This window comes from Podarcis gaigeae, assembly GCF_964106915.1.
Source record: "Podarcis gaigeae genome assembly, chromosome: 13".
Lineage (NCBI taxonomy): Eukaryota > Metazoa > Chordata > Lepidosauria > Squamata > Lacertidae > Podarcis > Podarcis gaigeae.
In genome coordinates, this window is record NC_139689.1 from 16569948 (window position 1) to 16589715 (window position 19768).

Sequence of the window (19768 nt, forward strand, 5' to 3'; positions counted from 1 at the left end):
CTCCCGGTACTCGGGCTGATTCGCGGCCCCGTCGCCCAGATGCTCCCATAATCCTCTCTGGGCTGCGAACGATCCTGGGGGGGATGCGCGCGATCCTCGGGTGGCTGCGCGTCCTCTCTGGACTACGAGCGATCCTCGGGTGGCTGCGCGTCCTGTCTGGGCTGCGAGCAATCCTCGGGTGGCTGCGCGTCCTCTCTGGGCTGCGAGCGATCCTCGGGTGGCTGCGCGTCCTCTGTGGGCTGCGCGCGGACCTCTGGGGGCTGCACATCCTCTCTGGGCTTCGCGCCCTGCACACCCATCTTCGCGATTCTTAGCATCCGCCGCCGCCAGGGCGAGATGAGATAAGCCGCTGGTTGAGGGTTGCGAGGAAGTCAACGGCCAGGGCGCAGGCCAGGGGGGTGCGCAATCGGCATCCTGGCGGAGCAGCTCCACTCCCAGCACCGCTTCCTGCTCTGCGGATGCGGCCAGCACCTCCCGGTACTCGGGCTGATTCGCGGCCCCGTCGCCCAGATGCTCCCATAATCCTCTCTGGGCTGCGAACGATCCTGGGCGGGATGCGCGCGATCCTCGGGTGGCTGCGCGTCCTCTCTGGACTACGAGCGATCCTCGGGTGGCTGCGCGTCCTCTCTGGGCTGCGAGCGATCCTCTGGTGGCTGCGCGTCCTCTCTGGGCTGCGAGCAATCCTCGGGTGGCTGCGCGTCCTCTCTGGGCTGCGAGCGATCCTCGGGTGGCTGCGCGTCCTCTCTGGGCTGCGCGCGGACCTCTGGGGGCTGCACATCCTCTCTGGGCTTCGCGCCCTGCAGACCCATCTTCGGGATCTGCAGACCCATCTTCGCGATTCTTAGCATCCGCCGCCGCCAGGGCGAGATGAGATAAGCCGCTGGTTGAAGGTTGCGAGGAAGTCAACGGCCAGGGCGCAGGCCAGGGGGGTGCGCAATCGGCATCCTGGCGGAGCAGCTCCACTCCCAGCACCGCTTCCTGCTCTGCGGATGCGGCCAGCACCTCCCGGTACTCGGGCTGATTCGCGGCCCCGTCGCCCAGATGCTCCCATAATCCTATCTGGGCTGCGAACGATCCTGGGGGGGATGCGCGCGATCCTCGGGTGGCTGCGCGTCCTCTCTGGGCTACGGGCGATGCTGGGTAGGCTGCGCGTCCTCTCTGGGCTGCGAGCGATCCTCGGTGGGCTGCGCGTCCTCTCTGGGCTGCGAGCGATCCTCGGGTGGCTGCGCGTCCTCTGTGGGCTGCGAGCGATCCTCGGGTCGCCGCGCGTCCTCTCTGGGCTGCGAGCGATCCTCGGGTGGCTGCGCGTCCTCTCTGGGCTGCGAGCGATCCTGGGGTGGCTGCGCCTCCTCTCTGGGCTGCGAGTGATCCTCGGGGGGCTGCGAGTCTTCTCTGGGCTGCGCGTCCTCTACCGGCTGGCTGCGCCCGGGGCACCTTCTTCCCCTGGCCTTTGCAAGGCATCCTGAGCCCTGGAGGAGGAAGAACAAGAAGGTCGCTGGAGGCTGGCCATGAGCGGAGCAGCTGTGCCACGGAACCGACTGACCCAGGGCCCTCAGGGGAGCGGAGGAAGATCCGCCTACGGCTGCCCCGAACCGGGTGGCCTTGGCCGCTCAGAGGAAGCTGCCGGCAACGCCCTTTTAAAAGCAGATGAAACGAAAGTTGGCCGCGCTCTTAATGGGCTTTGGGGGTGGGGTGAAGGAGGGCTCTGCCGGGCTCAGGGGAGTCGAAAGGGAGCGGGCACCAGGCAGGAAGGGCCTCTACCTGCTGGCTGCGCTGGAGGGTCCTTTGCAGCGCCCATAAACCTTTTATTAAGAAATAATATTTTAAATATTGGATTGTCTGGGAAGGAATTCATTACAAGGTGAAGTGCCTGACGAATTGAATGGGTGGAGGGTAGAGGGGTTGGAGGAGAGGCGGAAAGAGGCGCTAATTTCTCCGTGGCTAGGGGACGCAGTTTTGGACGCATCTACCAGGGGCGCAAGAACCCCTAGCTACGGCCCTGGCCGCTGCGCTCCCCCCCCCCAGCCGCTCCTTACTGTTCCCGGTGGCGATCAGGAGCTCCTCGGCGCGGTCCCTGCAGTTGATGGCTTTCAGCACCTTGGCGGTCAGCTGCACGGCGTACTTCTCGGTGTAGAAGCTGACCAGCATGTTCGTCAGGTCCAGCGTCTCCGCCTTCTGCAACTTCCCTCGGGGGATGTTCGCGTTGCCCCTGCGCACGGGGAACTCGTTCAGCTTGGCCTTGAACCTCCTCAACTCGCCCTCATTTAAGTTCTCCAGGCACGTCAGCAGGCAGTCCCGCGCGCTGCTCGCCATGGCGCTCCTTCAAGTGTCTGCAAGAAATGAACCTTGCTTCGCCGAAACTGCAAAACTGAAAGCAGGCATGGTGCCTGGGGTGGGGGATGGGGATGTAGGACTCGGATTGGTGCAGCGGGAGGAGAGACGCGTGGCCTGAGTGAAAGCTCCAAAAAGTGGCGGAAACGCTCCCCCGAGGCTCCCGCGCTTTTCTCTGTCTGTTTACTTAGCAAGCTGGGCAGAGACGGTTTCTCCCGTAAAAGGCGCTCAAGCAAGGCAGGTGTAGCTGTAGGGCGGCAGGCAGCCTCCTCGGAGGCCCCGTGATCTCCCCCCGCCAAAAAAAAGCTCAATAACTCTAGCTCCCCCAAAATCTGGCTCCCCCAAAACGCATGCTCGACGAAACCCGGAAGTATACACTTCTGGGTTACCACGTTTGCAAGCCGAAAAGACGCAACATGAACCTAATGCAACACGAGGTATAACTGTACATTGAACCTGCACTGCTGACCCCGTAGCATTTTTTTTTGGGGGGGGGGCATTTCATTAAAGATTAAGAAAGCATACAGCAAAGAAACAAAAATAACTATTTCCAACACTGGAGTGCCACAGATTGTATACAAACAAAACACACATTCACATAATGTCCTGAATCAAGAGCAATACAGTTTTAAATTCCAAATTTTTGTACCAGCTATTAATAAACGTATCTGCAAATTGCTGCCTGATTCACATAAAATAAAGTTCTACAAGGTGGCGAAAAAGGTCTGTGGTTTTCTTTACCCTGCAAAAGTGTCCTGGAAGTTCACTCCATTGTCTCTCAAGGCAGACAGAGGCCAACAAATTTTCTCTGAAATTGTAATGGTCCAAATATTACTGAACCTAGCAGGCAGATCTAGATTTCCCAGACTTCTCCACTTACAAACTACTGTCTGTCTTGTAACAATGAATAAGAAAGTTAGCAGTTCTTTAAATTTAATATTAGAATTTGGTCTTACAAATAACGACAATAAAAATAGCTTAGATGCAAGAGCAATGCAGTTTTAACCAGTTTGTTATGAACATTAGCTCAGAATGGCTTAATACATGTTTTGTTGTTGTTGTTGTTTAGTCGTTTAGTCGTGTCCGACTCTTCGTGACCCCATGGACCAGAGCACGCCAGGCACCTCTGTCCTCCACTACCTCCCGCAGTTTGGTCAAACTCATGCTGGTAACCTCGAAAACACTATCCAACCATCTCGTCCTCTGTCGCCCCCTTCTCCTTGTGCCCTCCATCTTTCCCAGCATCAGTGTCTTCTCCAGGGAGTCTTCTCTTCTCATGAGGTGGCCAAAGTACTGGAAACTCAGCTTCATGATCTGTCCTTCCAGTGAGCACTCAGGGCTGATTTCCTTAAGAATGGATGCGTTTGATCTTCTTGCAGTCCATGGGGCTCTCAAGAGTCTCCTCCAGCACCATAATTCAAAAGCATCAATTCTTCGGTGATCAGCCTTCTTTATGGTCCAGCTCTCACTTCCATACATCACTACTGGGAAAACCATGGCTTTAACTATACGGACCTTTGTTGGCCAGGTGACGTCTCTACTTCTCAAGATGCTGTCTAGGCCTGTCATTGCCCTTCTCCCAAGAAGCAGGTGTCTTTTAATTTCGTGACTGCTGTCACCATCTGCAGTGATCATGGAGCCCAAGAAAGTAAAATCTCTCACTGCCTCCATTTCTTCCCCTTCTATTTGCCAGGAGGTGATGGGACCAGTGGCCATGATCTTCGTTTTTTTGATGTTGAGCTTCAGACCATATTTTGCGCTCTCCTCTTTCACCCTCATTAAAAGGTTCTTTAATTCCTCCTCACTTTCTGCCATCAAGGTTGTGTCATCTGCATATCTGAGGTTGTTGCTATTTCTTCCGGCAATCTTAATTCCGGCTTCGGATTCATCCAGCCCAGCCTTTCGCATGATGCATTCTGCATATAAATTAAATAAGCAGGGAGACAAAATACAGACTTGTCGTACTCCTTTTCCAATTTTGAACCAATCAGTTGTTCCATATCCAGTTCTAACTGTAGCTTCTTGTCCCACATAGAGATTTCTCAGGAGACAGATGAGGTGATCAGGCACTCCCATTTCTTTAAGAACTTGCCATAGTTTGCTGTGGTCGACACAGTCAAAGGCTTTTGCATAGTCAATGAAGCAGAAGTAGATGTCTTTCTGGAACTCTCTAGCTTTCTCCATAATCCAGCGCATGTTTGCAATTTGGTCTCTGGTTCCTCTGCCTCTTCTAAATCCAGCTTGCACTTCTGGGAGTTCTCGATCCACATACTGCTTGAGCCTTCCTTGCAGAATTTTAAGCATAACCTTGCTAGCGTGTGAAATGAGTGCAATTGTGCGGTAGTTGGAGCATTCTTTGGCATTGCCCTTCTTTGGGATTGGGATGTAGACTGATCTTCTCCAATCTTCTGGCCACTGCTGAGTTTTCCAAATTTGCTGGCATATTGAGTGTAGCACCTTAACAGCATCATCTTTTAAAATTTTAAAAAGTTCAGCTGGAATACCATCACTTCCACTGGCCTTGTTATTTGCAGTGCTTTCTAAGGCCCATTTGACTTCACTTTCCAGGATGTCTGGCTCAAGGTCAGCAACCACACTACCTGGGGTGTACGAGACATCCATATCTTTCTGGTATAATTCCTCTGTGTATTCTTGCCACCTCTTCTTGATGTCTTCTGCTTCGGTTAGGTCCTTACCACTTTTGTCCTTTATTATGGTAATCTTTGTACGAAATGTTCCTTTCATATCTCCAATTTTCTTGAACAGATCTCTGGTTCTTCCCATTCTGTTGTTTTCCTCTATTTGTTTGCATTGCTCGTTTAAGAAGGCCTTCTTGTCTCTCCTTGCTATTCTTTGGAAATCTGCATTCAATTTCCTGTATCTTTCACTATCTCCCTCGCATTTTGCTTGCCTTCTCTCCTCCGCTATTTGTAAGGCCTCGTTGGACAGCCACTTTGCTTTCTTGCATTTCCTTTTCATTGGGATGGTTTTTGTTGTTGCCTCCTGTACAATGTTACAAACCTCCATCCATAGTTCTTCAGGCACTCTGTCCACCAAATCTAAATCCTTAAACCTGTTCCTCGCTTCCACTGTGTATTCATAAGGGATTTGACTTAGATTGTATCTTACCGGCCCAGTGGTTTTTCCTACTTTCTTCAGTTTAAGCTTGAATTTTGCTATAAGAAGCTGATGATCTGAGCCACAGTCAGCTCCAGGTCTTGTTTTTAATAATAATTTAATAATTAATAATAATAATTTATTATTTATACCCCGCCCATCTGGCTGAGTTTCCCCAGCCACTCTGGGCGGCTCCCAACAGTGTTAAAAACAGTACAGCATTACATATTAAAAACTTCCCTGAACAGCGCTGCCTTAAGATGTCTTCTGAACGTCAGGTAATTCTTTATCTCTTTGACATCTGATGGGAGGGCGTTCCACAGGGCGGGCGCCACTACCGAGAAGGCCCTCTGTCTGGTTCCCTGTAGCCTCACTTCTCGCAATGAGGGAACCGCCAGAAGGCCCTCGGCGCTGGATCTCAGTGTCCGGGCTGAACGATGGGGGTGGAGACGCTCCTTCAGGTATACAGGACCGAGGCCGTTTAGGGCTTTAAAGGTCAGCACCAACACTTTGAATCGTGCTCGGAAACGTACTGGGAGCCAATGCAGATCTCTCAGAACTGGTGTTATGTGGTCCCGACGGCCACTCCCAGTCACCAGTCTAGCTGCCGCATTCTGGATTAATTGCAGTTTCCGGGTCACCTTCAAAGGTAGCCCCACGTAGAGCGCGTTGCAGTAGTCCAAGCGTGAGATAACTAGAGCATGCACCACTCTGGCGAGACAGTCCGCGGGGAGGTAGGGTCTTAGCCTGCGTATCAGGTGGAGCTGGTAGACAGCTGCCCTGGACACAGAGTTAACCTGCGCCTCCATGGACAGCTGTGAGTCCAAAATGACTCCCAGGCTGCGCACCTGGTCCTTCAGGGGCACAGTTACCCCATTCAGGACCAGGGAATCCTCCACACCTGCCTGCCTCCTGTCCCCCCAAAACAGTACTTCTGTCTTGTCAGGATTCAACCTCAATCTGTTAGCCGCCATCCAACCTCCAACCGCCTCCAGGCACTCACACAGGACCTTCACCGCCTTCACTGGTTCTGATTTAAAGGAGAGGTAGAGCTGGGTGTCATCTGCATACTGATGAACACCCAGTCCAAACCCCCTGATGATCTCTCCCAGCGGCTTCATATAGATATTAAAAAGCATGGGGGAGAGGACAGAACCCTGAGGCACCCCACAAGTGAGAGCCCAGGGGTCTGAACACTCACCCCCCCACCACTTTCTGGACACGGCCCAGGAGGAAGGAGCGGAACCACTGTAGGACAGTGCCCCCAGCTCCCAGCCCCTCTAGACGGTCCAGAAGGATGTTATGGTCGATGGTGTCAAAGGCCGCTGAGAGATCCAGCAGAACTAGGAAACAGCTCTCACCTTTGTCCCTAGCCCGCCGGAGATCATCAACCAGCGCGACCAAGGCAGTTTCAGTCCCATGGTGAGGCCTGAATCCCGATTGGAAGGGATCCAAATGGTCCGTTTCCTCCAGGCGTGCTTGGAGTTGTTCAGCAACCACCCGCTCAATCACCTTGCCCAAGAATGGCAGATTTGAGACTGGGCGATAGTTGGCCAAATTGGCCGGGTCTAAAGATGTTTTGCTGACTGTATAGAGCTTCTCCATCTTTGGCTGCAGAGAATATAATCAATCTGATTTCGATGCTGCCCATCTGGTGATGTCCATGTGTAGAGTCGTCTCTTGTGTTGTTGGAAAAGCGTGTTTGTGATGACCAGCTTGTTCTCTTGACTGAACTCTATTAGCCTTTGCCCTGCTTCGTTTTGATCTCCAAGGCCAAACTTGCCAGTTGTTCCTTTTATCTCTTGCCTCCCTACTTTAGCATTCCAATCCCCTATAATGAGAAGAACATCCTTCTTTGGTGTCACTTCTATAAGGTGTTGTAAGTCTTCATAGAATTGGTCAATTTCAGTTTCTTCAGCACCAGTAGTTGGTGCATAAACTTGGATTACTGTGATGTTAAAAGGTCTGCCTTGGATTCGTATCGAGATCATTCTATCATTTTTGAGATTGCATCCCAGTACAGCTTTTGCCACTCTTTTGTTGACTATGAGGGCCACTCCATTTCTTTTACGGGTTTCTTGCCCACAGTAGTAGATGTGATGGTCATCCGAACTGAATTCGCCCATTCCCGTCCATTTTAGTTCACTGATGCCCAGGATGTCAATATTTATTCTTGCCATCTCATCTTTTACCACTTCCAACTTACCCAGGTTCATGGTTCTTACATTCCAGGTTCCTATGCAATATTTTTCTTTACAGCATTGGACTTTAATACATGTGCATTTCCACTAAAGCTGGTAGTGTGTACATTTACTATTGCAGCCCCAACAACAGTTTGCACTAACTTTAGATGACAAATGAGAAAATTGAGCCAGTGTTCTATCGCAGCAGTGAAATGCCTTAGGAGATGTTTCCATAATATTTCCCAGTACTGTTTTAACTCCTTTTTTGGACCGTCATTTATAGCATCTTTCTTCATCAACCACTGCTTGCAAGCCAGTTTCCCATACTTTCCTTAAAACTACTACAGTAACAGCCTGCTTTGTTTGTCAAGGAAGTTTGTGATACTATCTCACTTTCTCCCTCAAACCAGCATTCAGCATAGCTTGTTCAAACCTTGTTAAATTCCTGTTGGCATGGGATTATCTCATGACAATTCCCAGTGTCGTTTAACAATAAATCCCACTTCCCAGGTAACTTTGGGAATTATAGCTCTGTGAGGGGAACAGAGATCTCCTAACAACTCTCAGCACCCATAACAAACGGCACTTCCCATGATTCTTTGTGGGGACCAATGACAGTTTAAAGTGGTCAGATGCCATTGTAAACATACAGTGCAGATGGGATCCAGGAAATTCAAAGTGTTGTTTCTTATATCCATATCAAAAGTCCACGAGGTGTCAGCAAAGTCCATCAAATTAGCCCTCACACTGAGTACTCTCAAGCTTTTCAGACCCTGCAATATACAGTCTTTCTGTATCATCTTTCTCAAGACATTTTGGCACCTGAGGTTGAAGAAACTAGGCTTTATTTCACCCAGATCAAAGACCCAGTTTGGCACACTCCCGTGTGCATTTGCACACACAGTTTGGGAGCTTCAATGGCGTCCCTTTGGAGGTTTCCCCTGGGGCAAAAAACCTGGCTAGCTAGTCAGTCTCCCCCACCTATGGCACTGCCTGAGGTGAACTACCAAATGCCTCTCCTCCTGATCAGGGAAGAGTGAATTTTGACATCAAGAACAAATAATAAAGATCTACATCAGGATCTGCTGTATCTGTGGATCATGCTGCCTGAGGCAGACACTTCACCCTGCCTCATAGGAGTGAAGTTCTGGGTGACCAGGTCCCCTCGGCAGCCCCCAATAAAATATATGAGCCTTACCCCACCCACCCCACACAGTTGATGGGCTGTGTCATTCAAATGGTGTGCATGCACTGTTAGTTTCTGTTTGTGCCACTGTGCAGCTGCTTAGAGTCCCAAGACTCTGTTTACATTCCAGAGACAGTCCAGGCTGTTGGAAGTCTCACGGGAGACGGATGTGACGTTACTGGTTTCCTGTTCCTTTGTTTTGTTTCGGTTGCTCTCTGCTCTCACAGAGAGAGAATGTGTTTTCTGTCTGCGTAGTAAGAAATAAAGCATAGCGATGTAGCCATAAATCTCATCACTTCCGCGTGCTGCTTTGATTCTCTGCTGAATGGGAATGTGCCTGAGCCTCATCAAAGGCTCAGGTCGTTAATCATGTCAGAGGGCGATTCCGAAGGACACGGCCGGAGGAAGATGAGCTTTATCAGCTTGGTCGAACGCAGATTCTGACATGCACCACATCATGTGATCAATTATGCAGGGCGGGGCTTACCTTTTCCCCGCCCCTGCCAATATTTTATTCAAGTTAGCTCCCCTGCCCTGCCCTTGGGTGGACTTTCCAATGTTATAGTCATGGCCTCTTTCCAAGTATAAATGATGAGCAAACTAGCAACCAAGGGGAGGAAAACAATTAGGCGCTTTAAGGTAAAGCCAGCTTTATCCCCATAAAAAAAGAGAGAGAAGGCAAAGTTTTGGGTAGAAATCTATCCAATAATCACACTGATTTCCTTCTGATAAGGAAAATTCTGGGTTGAGAGGCTATTCAACTGCCCAGCTCATCGGGACTGAGGCCGTGGGTATGTGTGGTCAGAAAGTAAGGAAGTTCCAGCCAAAAACCAGAGCAAAACAGCTGTTAGTAGACCAAGATCTTTATTGTTGCACAACAGGTCCCCACGAGAGTAAGAACCCCAAGCATGGGGCAACATTGACTTTTAAAACTTTTCCCAAATCCCCAGAATACATTTCACCCAGCATCACTTATACATCATTACTACTGTGGGTTAAACCACAGAGCCTAGGGCTTGCCGATCAGAAGGCTGGCAGTTTGAATCCCCGCAACGGGGTGAGCTCCCGTTGCTTGGTCCCTGCTCCTGCCAACCTAGTAGCTCGAAAGCACATCAAAGTGCAAGTAAATAAATAGGTACCGCTCTGTCAGGAAGGTAAACGGCGTTTCCGTGCACTGCTCTGGTTCGCCAAAAGTGGCTTAGTCTTGCTGGCCACATGACCCACAAGTTCAACATTTGCTGACTTTTCCAGACATCTTTCCCAACACCTCCTAAGTACCCACCACCAAAAGAACAATAACAGTCTTTACATTTCCTTGCCCTCAGGGCAGGGGCGTACGAAGGGGTGGGGGTGCAGGTGGCCCCGGGTGCCATCCCTGAAAGGGGTGACAAAAAGGCACACTGCAGGGGGCTCGGCCCACTGCTGCAATGCATGGCAGATCGCCCGCCCGCCCTGACGATGATGCAGCGCACGGGGGATTGCCCAGCTGTCACCAATGCAGTGGGTGGGGATCACCCACCCTGCCGCCAACACCGCAGCATGAGGCGGATTGGGCTCCCCTCGCAGCTCTCCCCGCAGCGAACACCACAGGGTGCAGCAGATTGCGCCCCCCCCCCCCTGTGTAGCTCACCCTTGCAAGAGGGATTGATATCTGGGAATTGTAGCTAAAGTGTAGGCGGGTTCAGGGGCAGGTGAAGGAGGAGGAGGAGGCAGGAGGAGAGCCTTCAAGGGGGGAAGGGGGGAGGAAACAACAACAACCGGGTTCATCCGAAGGCTTATTCACAAGGAAACCTATATTGCCAGCCACCGCTTCTGCCACCATGAAATGGTTGAGATTTGAAAGTGGTTGCCTTGGGGTGTACCGTGTCCAGAGAAGTTTCAGACCGAGTGAGTCTTTGCGCCATTGCCCTGTACTCCCGGGCTGCTCTCTGGGGGTGGGGGAGCCGCGCTGTTTTGCAGGCGGCCTCCCCTTTCCCCTGAGGGACCCAGGAAGGCTTGGGAGACGCAGGCCCTGATGATGGGACGCCCAACTCCTGGTGCTTTCATGAGTTCCTGCTTCTGCAGTCATGGTAGGAGATAAAGGCAAAAAGAGTCCATTCCTCGAGGGTTAAAATGACGTTGGAATTGAAAGAATCGGTCAAAGTACTGATTTTATATTAATTTCTAAAGCTAGGTATCTTTTTCTGAGCTGTTTGGTTAAAAGGAAACATTTTAGCACAGTCTTAGATACAATGTATCAAGAGCTGCTCTGCGGGCTCTGAATTCCGCCCGATAGGGGGCGCTGTTCGGTAACTGCAATTGGCTAGCTGTCAAAATCCTGAGCTTCTGATTGGTCGGTTGCCGGTAGCATGCAAATACAGAGTTCATTGATCAGTTTTATACTTTACATACAGAAATCGCATACAAAGAGACAGGCTTTTTGTTTATTAGAAAAGTGTGTGTCTTGTGCTTGTGCCTCCAGCCAAGAGAGGACGGAGGACTATCTCATAAGGAGAGAGATAGTTTCCGGCTGTATGTTACTTTTCTAAGCTAAGTCTGCCTTCTGGGATCAGAATGTGAGTAAACTCTTTTTATACTTTTATAGAAGACTGTGTTGTGTCTTATCTTTTATGATGGAATAAGGGGGAAATACCAGAACAGTTATTATGGAGGCTTTAGCGAGCCTGAGCAAACACATCCGCTGTGAGTTTAAAATGGGGAATGTTACTCTGCTAAAAGTGTGGAACTTGTTAACACAAGTTTGAAAGGCTATAATCAAACAATATATCCTCTCCTGCATCCCTGAACATTCCCATGGGGATGGGGTGGGGCAGAACTTCAGATTTGTATTGATTTGTATTGATTGGGGGGCATCTACTTGTGGGAATGTTCAGGGATGCAGGAGAGGATATATTGTCTGATTATATCCTTATCCAACTTGTGTTAACAAGTTCCACAATTCAGCAGAGTAACATTCCCCTTATTTTTAAACTTTGCAGCGGGATGCATAAAAGATAAGACGCGACACAATCTTCTACAAAAGTATAAAAAGAGTTTACTCACAATCGGATCCCAGAAGGCAGACTTAGCTTAATGAAGTAACATACACTTGGAATCTATCTCATAAGAAGACAGTCCCTTTGTCCTCTCTTGGTTGGAAGCCAAGAGGGCATCTTTGGCCTAGTAGATGTTGTTTCTTTGATGCGGTGAAAGAGAGAGAGATGGCTGCCGTGCTCTGTGCTTTTGTCATTACCTGCACAGGTGAGGCCACACCCACCTCTAGTCACATGCAGAGGAAGTCTGTCCCAGCCCAGAAGGATACAGGAAGTTTACCTGCTGGCTGGACAAACATTCCTCCCCATGTGTAAACATGTTCACTCTGGGAATGTTGTACTTGACTGCTCTTGTGTTTCACATCCTACACTGCTCCCCTGGCCCCTCTTGGCTGCGCCCATGCTGGGAATCCAGACAAACCCGCCCACCCCCCGCAGTGGGAGCACGTGGAATCCACCTTTGAACTTCCCCAGATCCGACTTCTGCAAGCCCCCCAGGGCGCTGAGCAGCAGGGGAGAAGGCGGCTCTTGGGTCTTGTCCTTGCCCAACGATGCACCCAGCAGGAGGTGCTAAAGTCAGGGGTGAACGATGGCGTCATGACACCTTGGGTGGGGCATTGCTACACAGCGCGCATGTGCAGCATGCACTGTATATAGTGACGCCGCACATGCGCCATACATAGTTCGGAAGGTGGTGGGATCCCTCCGTAGCCCCTACAGCCACATGTAGAGGATCCCCTCCCTTTTTTATTTAAGTACACATTTTGAATGTTGAATGTTTTGAGATTTTATTTGCTTATTGTGGATGTTAACATGTATGAAAAAGATTTTTGAGAATTTATGACAAACCAATAAAGATGAATTTTTTAAAAAATCAAAAAAATCCTAGAATCCTAGAACTGTAGAGTTGGAAGGGACCCTGAGCCCTTATGTTGTTATTGCAATAACAATAAAACAATGACGACAACAATTGCGCAGTAGGCCAGTTTAGCCAGTAATTGCTTGGTGACAGGTTAAGAAAATTACATAGGAAACTGTGTGACGTAGGCAGTTTCCTGCCATTGTGTTGTGGTTTTCCTGGTTCAGTTACAAAATGAGATAGAGAGAGAAGCGAAAAGGGCAGTTATGCGGCAAGACGAGGCTTTCAGTGGAAGAGCCCACTCCCCAGTTTTGCTAAGTAAGTCGTCCCCCTTCCCCAAAATGTAGCAAAAGCGTGGGTCTGCGTAAAAGGCGGATCTACACGGATCCTCATGGATCCTCCACTTTTTAAATAATAATTCCAACAAATGCAATGTCAAATCACACCTAAAAGGCACGCCTACAAACTGGACTATAAAAAACGTGGATCCAACACTTTTCCGCGCTGCAGCACCACAAAAAAATGGATCCGAGGCACGGATCCTCATGAATTCATAAGATTTTTATATTGAAAAAAAAATAAAAACACCATGCTACTGTAGACCACATCTTAGTCTGTAGGAGGAACCAAAAAAATCACGCATCCACTGTTTCGTGGTGCCGCAATGGCGCAAAAACATGGTTAAAAAACACGGATCCTCATGAATTCTAATGATTTTTGCACTAGATCATCCCAAACTCACTGTCAAATTACACATCATGTCCAGGGGCACAGCATCCACCACAGAAATCACGGATCCGTGGCTTCCTGGCAACACCGTGGCCCAAAAACGTGGTTTTGAAGCATGGATCCTCATGGATCCTCATGATTTTTGCACTAGATCAGCCCAAAGTCACCATCAGATCAAACATCATGGTCAGGGGCACAGCCTGGACCACAAAAAACTCGGATCCACGGCTTCCTGGTCATACTGTGGCCCAAAAACGTGGTTTTGAAGCATGGATCCTCATGGATCCTTACGCTTTTCGCATTGGGCGAACCCAAACTCACTGTCAAATCACATATCATTGCCAGGGGCACAGCCTGCACCACAAAAAACTCGGATCCACGGCTTCCTGGCCATACCGTGGCCCCAAAACGTGGTTTTGAAGCACGGATCCTCATGGATCCTCACACTTTTTGCATTGGGCCACCACAAACTCACTGTCAAATCACACATCATAGCCAGGGGCACAACCTGCACCACAAAAAACTAGGATCCACGACTTCCTGGTAACACCATGGACCAAAAACGTGGTTTTGAAGCACGGATCCTCATGGATCCTGACACTGTTTGCACTAGATCAGCCCAAACTCACCATCAAATCACACATCATGGCCAGGGGCACAGCGTGCACCACAAAAATCATGAGTTGCACTACAAAAATCACAAAAATGCACTGTTAATTTCACCACTGCAATATTATTATTAGAGCCGATAGAAGAATATATGACTACCGTATTTTTCGCTCTATCGGACACACTTTTTACCCTCAAAAAATTAAGGGGAAATGTGTGTGCGTCCTATGGAGCGAATGCAGGCTCCTTGGCTTCAGTGATAGCAACACGAAGCCTCCGAAGCGCAAAGGGAGCGCTCCCTCTGCGCTCCAGAGGCTACGCGTTGCTTTCGCTGAAGCCTGGAGAGCGAGAGGGGTCGGTGCGCACCGACCACTCTCACTCTCCAGGCTTCAGGGATAGCCGCCTCAAGCCTTTGGAGCGCAGCGCAAGTTCCTGCTGTGCTCCGAAGGCTTGCGGATAGCTGCCTGAAGCCTGGAGAACCAGAGGGGTTGGTGTACACCGATCCCTCTTGCTCTCCAGGCTTTGCTTCGCTGGAGAGGCGCTGCACAGTTTTTCCTCTGCGCAGTGCCCCTTCACAGTGAAGAACAGCACCTGGAAATTTTTGACGCTGCTAAACCTCAAGAATATCCAAGGCAGAGATTGTGATGATCTTACCTGTGAATGTAAATTATCAAACCAACTAGATGGAGACCACCAAAGTAACCATGAAAAACAATCACCTGTCTTGCGTCAATTCAGCTACAAATGGTTTTGGGACAAAAGTTGGTTGCTTTGCGGGGGTGGTAATTATAAATGGAGGTTTAACTGCAAGTTTTCCTGCCAACAGATTTTGTCAGTGCAAACTTTGAAATAGGGGGTTTCCAACGTGGTGCCCATGGGCATCATGGTGCCTGCTGACAGCTTTCCTGGAGTCCACCACGTGTTTTTAGAAAAAGAACAGGATTAGTGGTGAATTGTGCCCAGCATGACTTCAGATTGTTCATAGTACATTTGATTGACTGCAGGGGCATACGAAGGGGCAGCGGGGTGCCATGCTGGGGGGAGAGTGACTAGCTGCCGCTTGTGCAGCGTCCGTGTGGGCTGCCGCTCTTGCAACAACTGTACAGGAAGCCCCTCTTGCAGCGACCGTATGGGCCATACAGGAAGCTGCTCTCGCGGCGACTGTACAGGCTGCTGCTCGCGTAGCGTCCGTACAGGCAGCCCCTCTCACAGCGGCCGTACAGGCTGTATGGGCAGCCGCTTTCCTGGCGACCATACGGGCTGCCGCACACGCGGCGTCCATACGGGCTGCCATGCATGCACAGTCCGTACAGGACATTGTGTGCTCACCCATCATCCATATTACCATATTATAGCTGCCACAAAATCTATCGGCATGCCACCAAAACCAGGGAAGCCTTGCCAGTTGCAGCTCACACAGTTGAAGTGAAATAAAAGACAGAAGAGTAGATCGGGAAGAAAGTTCCCTAGACTGCAGGAAAAGATAACAGTAGCTCCAGCATCTGATTCAGTGCAGGCTGCTGAGGGGTTTGACTCCTTAAGATCACCAACTGACTATGAGACACCTGGAAAGCACTCAGCCTCAGATGACCTCCACTCCAAAAAGTGGGAAAGAGGATTTAACAGTGACCAATATTGATTCTTTTGATAGCAGCCCCATATTCTCAACACAAAGTGAGAAGTGTTTGGACAAATCACTGATTTGTACATCAGTTCCCCCATGGCACAACTGTACCTTCCCCACACTCAGTCTACAAACCATGGGACTTGTGGGTTCAGTTGGCAACATCTGTGTGTATGACTATGACATAAACACACTGAAAGGATCAAACTGGATAAATGATTGCATAATAGATGCCTTTCTTGCCTCCAGGGTGATCATGGCCAAAGAGCTAGGTCACGATGGAACCATTTTCCCACTTACCATACTTGCCACTTCATGCAGATATGTCAAAGATTGCCAGTGCAAGTTCTGAAGAACTGTTTGAGATTTGGAGTGCTAAGGAAAGATGTTTTGATTATTCCAGTAAATGACAAAGTCCACTGGATACTGATAGTAATCATTTTTATAAAGAAAACCATGCTCTATCTAGATTCCAAACATGGATTGAACCACTCTGTGATTAATGCAATAACATGCTTCTTAGCATGTCTGTATGAGATGGATTCAAAATATCCCTATAGTTTTGCAGCTGGTCATTTTTTGCACCAACTGATATACCCAGGCAAGGTAATTCTAGTGACTACGGTCCTTTCACATGTACCATTGCCCATCTGATTGCTTCTGCTGCCCAATTACAGTTCATACAAAAGGATATGGCTGCCATTAGACCCTGGATTGCAAAAGAAATAATACAGTACTGTGGGAAAACCTGTTTTGAAGGACAAGACAAATATTTTCAAGTGGAAATTGATGCTGTTCCTCCCAAGAAGAGACAAATCTTGAACGAGAGTTACATTACTGTGTCTCGATCATGCCCAGAGGGATGGAAGGATACACTAACCTATTGCTCAGATATTTTACCTTCCTTGTTTGAAGGCTGCTGGTCACTATGTTTCTTGAAGGAAGGGTGCAGGAGGCCCAGTGGTGACCTTACTATGGTTTACTGTGAAGGAAACTGCAAGGACTGGTACCACTGCTTTCGCATAGACATTGATTCAAAAGATCTTCCAGAGGTTTTCGTGTGTCCATACTGTCAATCCACTGTGGCCAAATAGATTTTGAAACTGCGAACTGTCATATTCCACAGGTTGGTATAATACAGCAAAATCCAAACATATAGTTTTCATCATCATGGCAGGGATGGTCCTTTTCCATAGAATTCTTATTTATGGAGTTAGTTTTTATATCCTGCTTTTCTCTACTTGAAGGAGTCTCAAAGTGGCTAAAAATCTCCTTTCCCTTCCACCCCCACAACAGACACCTTGTGAGGTGAGTGGGGCTGAGAGACTTCAGAGAGAAGTGTGACTGGCCCAAGGTCACCCAGCAGCCTGCATGTGGAGGAGCGGGGAAGCGAACCCAGCTCACCAGATTAGAGTCCACCGCTCTTAACCACTACACCACACAAACGTATCTCTTAAAACTCTGGAGCAAGCTGTTCAGTTCAGCCTCATAGTGATACTGATTTGTGGAGGGAAGGTTGGTGATGAGCAAGATCTGTTCCCATTTCCCAACACAGAGACCATAGAGCAATTTCTTTTGGGGGCTGAACCTGCAGAGTGTTTCTGTTCAGAATTTCTGTGGCAGAAATTGGCTAAGTGCCTTTATAAACATTCAGCTTCTCAAATCGAACCCCATCATGAAACTTTCAGGTGTAGCTGTTGGAGGTGGAGGGCAGAGAAGGTGCTAGTCCTTACCTCCCTCCTCCCAGCCCCATGATCAGTTGCCCAATGGGCTGAATTTCAGGGCTTTTGCATGTAAAGGGCAAGCTTGTTCTTTACTTGTTTAGATTCTTTAAACTTGGGAACAGATATTTGGCTCCATGACCAAAATGACCAAAAGGGTCAGCTTCTAGAGGACTGGAAAGATCATGATTGTACTTCCCCTACCCTCAGCCCTAACCCTGTTGAGTATTTTTTGTTATGAGACTGAGTGTTTGGGGCTGATGCTGTAGCATTCTTGTCTGGGGGCTTGATGGAAAAACAGAAAAGTGGACTTGACTATGCTACCACTCAGTGGATTTGTAACTGGCTGACTGACCGAACCCAAAGGGTGCTCATCAATGGTTCCTCTTCATCCTGGAGAAGAGTGACTAGTGGGGTGCCACAGGGTTCTGTCTTGGGCCCGGTCTTATTCAACATCTTTATCAACGACTTGGATGATGGACTCAAGGGCATCCTGATCAAATTTGCAGATGACACCAAACTGGGAGGGGTGGCTAACACCCCAGAAGACAGGATCACACTTCAAAACGACCTTGACAGATTAGAGAACTGGGCCAAAACAAACAAGATGAATTTTAACAGGGAGAAATGTAAAGTATTGCACTTGGGCAAAAAAAATGAGAGGCACAAATACAAGATGGGTGACACCTGGCTTGAGAGCAGTACATGTGAAAAGGATCTAGGAGTCTTGGTTGACCACAAACTTGACATGAGCCAACAGTGTGACGCGGCAGCTAAAAAAGCCAATGCAATTCTGGGCTGCATCAATAGGAGTATAGCATCTAGATCAAGGGAAGTAATAGTGCCACTGTATTCTGCTCTGGTCAGACCTCACCTGGAGTACTGTGTCCAGTTCTGGGCACCACAGTTCAAGAAGGACACTGACAAACTGGAACGTGTCCAGAGGAGGGCAACCAAAATGGTCAAAGGCCTGGAAATGATGCCTTATGAGGAACGGCTAAGGGAGCTGGGCATGTTTAGCCTGGAGAAGAGGAGGTTAAGGGGTGATATGATAGCCATGTTCAAATATATAAAAGGATGTCACATAGAGGAGGGAGAACGGTTGTTTTCTGCTGCTCCAGAGAAGCGGACACGGAGCAATGGTTCCAAACTACAAGAAAGAAGATTCCACCTAAACATTAGGAAGAACTTCCTGACAGTAAGAGCTGTTCAACAGTGGAATTTGCTGCCAAGGAGTGTGGTGGAGTCTCCTTCTTTGGAGGTCTTTAAGCAGAGGCTTGACAACCATATGTCAGGAGTGCTCTGATGGTGTTCCTGCTTGGCAGGGGGTTGGACTCGATGGCCCTTGTGGTCTCTTCCAACTCTATGATTCTATGATTCTATTCTATGATCAGTAATTTTTACGGTAATTACAATCCTGCTTTCCCTTGTACCAGCTTACCTTGACTTCAGTAAGGCCTTTGAAAAGGTCCCCCATGATATTATTGCAAAAAAACTAGTAATATGTGGGCTAGACAAAGCTACTGTTAGGTGGATTTGTAATTGGTTGACGGGCTGAACCCAAAGAGTGCTCATCAGTGGCTCACCTTCATCCTGGAAAAAAATGACTATTGGGGTTCCACAAGGTTCTGTCCTGGGCCTGGTGCTATTCAATATTTTTATAAATGATTTGGATGATGGAATAGAGGGCGTGCTAATCAAATTTGCAAATGACTGCAAACTGGGAGGGGTTGCTAATACACCAGCGGACAGGGTCAGAATTCAAAATGACCTGAATAGCCTAGAGAGCTGGGCCAAAACCAACTATATGGCGTTCCATAGGGAGAAATGTAAGGTACTACACCTGGATAGAAAAAATGAAATGCACAGGTGGGGGACACTTGGCTTGACAACAGTACCAGTGAAAGGGATCTGGGAGTCTTGGTCGACCACAAGCTGAATATGAGTCAACAGTGTGATGTGGCAGCTAAGAACACCAATGCAATTCTGGGCTGCATCAATAGGAGTATAGTGTCTAGATCAAGTGAAGGAATGCCACCACACTATTCTGGTTGGTCAGACCACACCTGAAATACTGTGTCCAGTTGAAGAAGGATATTGTCAAGTTGGAGCATGTCCAGAGGAGGGTGACCAAAATGTAAAAGGTCTGGAATCCAAGCCCTATGAGGAGAGACTTAGGGAGCTGGATTTGTTTAATCTAGAGAAGAGAAGATTAAGGAGTGACATGATAGCTATGTTTAAATATTTGAAGGGATGTCATGTTGAAGAGGGAGCAAGCTTGTTTTCTGCTGTTCTAGAGATTAGGATGCAGAATAATGGATTCAAACTATGGGAAAAGAGATTCCACCTGGGCGCGGTAATCCAGTCAAGGGAAAAG

At 48.8% G+C, this 19768-nt stretch overlaps 1 protein-coding gene and 1 long non-coding RNA gene across 2 annotated transcripts in view; both read right to left on the reverse strand.

The window, feature by feature from the left end:
- The window catches only part of LOC310829199 (caspase recruitment domain-containing protein 8-like), a 42507-nt gene that overhangs the window by 7391 nt on the left and 15348 nt on the right, over nt 1-19768 (reverse strand). The gene's annotated exons all lie outside the window — the stretch shown is intronic.
- LOC310829328 lies at nt 2828-7866 on the reverse strand. The gene is made up of 2 exons (XR_014557229.1): nt 7716-7866; nt 2828-3367 (listed from the first exon to the last, which is right to left on the reverse strand). It is a non-coding gene; the product is annotated as an uncharacterized lncRNA (long non-coding RNA).